Source organism: Canis lupus, chromosome 4 (assembly GCF_048164855.1).
Source record: "Canis lupus baileyi chromosome 4, mCanLup2.hap1, whole genome shotgun sequence".
Taxonomy (NCBI): Eukaryota; Metazoa; Chordata; class Mammalia; order Carnivora; family Canidae; genus Canis; species Canis lupus.
The window spans coordinates 88540966-88543863 of record NC_132841.1 but is presented as its reverse complement, the minus strand read 5'-3'; the positions used below and the strand labels follow the sequence as shown (position 1 = coordinate 88543863).

The 2898-nt window shown below is 50.0% G+C and overlaps 1 pseudogene; it reads left to right on the top strand.

Moving 5' to 3' along the window:
- Positions 1-488: 488 nt before the first annotated feature.
- On the top strand, positions 489-1895 carry LOC140631648 (protein FAM136A pseudogene; annotated as a pseudogene).
- Positions 1896-2898: the final 1003 nt, after the last annotated feature.

Genomic DNA, 2898 nt, shown 5'->3' with positions numbered 1-2898 from the left:
GCGGCTCAGCGGGAGCCCCAGAAGCAGATCCGGGTTCTTCTGCCTCTCAGCGTCCGGGGCAGAGCAGGAGGTCATCAGGCAGTTAGGGAGAGGCTCGCGCCCTCTGTGGATGTGGTGTGTAGGAGCCCAAGCCCAGGCAGAAGCAGCATCGGCCCTAAAGTCGCCGAAGGACTCTGCTGAGCTACTCTCTGGAGGCATCAGAATCTCGGGGAAGGTCTGTGGTCACAAGTGTCTCCCTATAAAGACATCTGGAAATGTTCTCCTAGGAGGGACTCTGTCGACAACAGAAAGACCAACAGACAGCGCCTGGAAGCCCCGTGATAAACGAAGATGATTTCTTGTTTAGTGAATTTATACACAATGTTGGGCTTGTCCATGACTAGCGTCAAACGCTTCCCGTTGGAAGGATCAGAGAAGCCCCTCGAAGGGTGGATTCAAGGGGATGGTCTCTAATGAGCTTTAAAAGGGTCACGGTGGGCGGCGGCGGCGGCGGCGAGGGCTGCAGCGCGGGGTCGCCATGGCGGAGTTGCAGCAGCTGCAGGTGCAGGAGGTGGTGGACTCCGTGGTGAAGAGTCTGGAGAGGGAGAACATCAGGAAGATGCAGGGCCTCACGTTCCGGTGCAGCACCAGCTGCTGCGAGGACAGCCAGGCGTCCATGCAGCAGGTGCACCAGTGCATTGAACGCTGCCATGCGCTTCTGGCTCAAGCCCAGGCCCTGGTGACCAGTGAGCTGGAGAAGTTCCAGGACCGCCTGGCCCGGTGCACCATGCGTTGCAATGACAAAGCCAAAGATTCAATAGATGCAGGAAGTAAAGAGCTTCCGGTGAAGAGGCAGCTGGAGAGTTGTGTGACCAAGTGTGTGGATGACCACATGCACCTCATCCCAACCATGACCAAGAAGATGAAGGAGTCTCTCTTGTCCATCGGGAAAAGAAGTCTTTGCAATTGGCCATCGGAACTGACAGCGGGAATCTATTTAAAAAGAAACAAGACTTTTTGTCTTTTAAGTGACGTTTATGAAGAAATTAAGGTTGGCAGCAAATTTGAGGCTTGTGTCACTTGCCTCTGGACACTGGTTCCTTTACGTTTCAATCCTAGAAAGTGAAGTGGAAAAAACTGGTGCTAAAATTTGGGTCGGAGATGGCACAGGAGAGTTTTTGTTAGCCTAAATTTCATGTGCTTGTCCTGGCAGTAGGGATCTCCCTTGTACCAAGCCAGAGCCCTGCAAAGTACCAGATTCTTCTTACTACACAGGTACCAACAGGCTGGCAGGTTCCTGTAACCTGCCTGCAATCTGGTGGTGTGCGCAGAGGTGTTTCTGTTTGTTGCCAACCTCCTCTTTACCAGAAGGATCACCAAATCGTTTTCCATAAGCTGTCAAACAAAATCCACAAGGTCACTAATCTAGAAGGGAAAAAAAGGGTTTCTGGGTCTTTGTTTTGCTTGGTTTTTTATATAGAAGGGCATGAAATGGATTTAAGATATGGAGTTGGGAGAGGCAGTTTGCATAAGAACTTTGAACAGGTCTTGTGGTTATCTGTTTCTGGCCATCAAGGTGTGGGTGTGCATTTCTTGAAATACACATCCCATCTTTCAGCTAGGAGAGAGACCCTGCAAAGACATGACAGGTGATGCTCCATTGGGTATGGGAAGCAGATCTTCCCTCTCGCCAGCTGCCATGACGGGCCCCGAGGCTATCTGCAGCAGAGCGACAGGACAATCTCACAGTGACACTCTCCTTTTTGAAGGGAAAGGGGTTTTTGATTGCACCATTTACCAGCATCCAGGAATGAACACTGAAGGAGGAGCTCTTGTCTTCTTAATTAAGAGAGTTATTAAGTACTGGCTTTGGAAAAACCTGGTTTTTATGGAACAGAATGGGATGAAAACCTAAACTCAGTATTGCTTATTTTGCCCCCAAAATAACAGAGTCCTATTCAGACAATCACTTGGTGACAGGGAGGTCAAAGGAGAAAAAGTAGGCAACTCAAGGGTGGGCTGTGATCCCTTTAAAGCAGAAGAGGGGCAACCCCCCACCCCATTACCAAATGCCACCCTTGCCCCAGGACCTTTGCAGCAAGCCATGTTCCTGCCCCAGCTCTAGCACCTTTTCATTTTGATAAAGACCTTACTGTCTTTTTACCAACTTACTACTTGAAATGATGATATAGTCTGCGTTGGGTGTCTCAAGGCTGTGATCTATTTTCCTAGTCGTTCAGTTTTAAAAAATAAATAAGGTTTAGTTTTTTCCTCCAAAAATAAAAAATAAAAAAATAAAAGGGTCACGGTCTGTTTGCCCTCAGGAGGGAGGGTCCGTGTCTCTCCTGTCGGCTGCAGGGGGTGGTGCTCATGTCAGCGCAGAGAGACTCTGTGTCTACAGCTTCTGAAGTCTCACTGTGGAGATGGCATCTGCAGCCCCTAGAGGCCTTGCTTCAGCAAATACCAGCCACCCCCAGAAATGTCGTCCAGCACCTTCTCTTTGGCTAGTCCCCCATCTCCCAGGCTGGGAATTCGAGTCTCCTCTCTGCCGACTCCTATACTCTTCAGTCGGCTTCACTCCGACACTGGGGAGCTCCATCAGCCGCGATCCTCGATCCTCGGGTGGAAAGAGTGCATTTCAAGCTGGGTCAGAGCCACCTGGGGGACCATCTGAGACATGGCTCTTTGCAGAGAGCACTGTCTACACATGCCTGGGATGTTCTGGTTAACAGCTCTGCACTGCCAGTGCGCGTTCGCATGCTGTCCTTGAAAAGCCTCTCTCTCTCCTCTCTTTCCTTCCTGCTGAACTATTGCCTTCATCCCAACGATTCTTTTAAAACAAGTACTTGACTTGTCGTAAGACACCAAATGGAACGCTTAATACTAAGTGGGGGTCTTAGGTTCAGGCTCCCTGGAAAA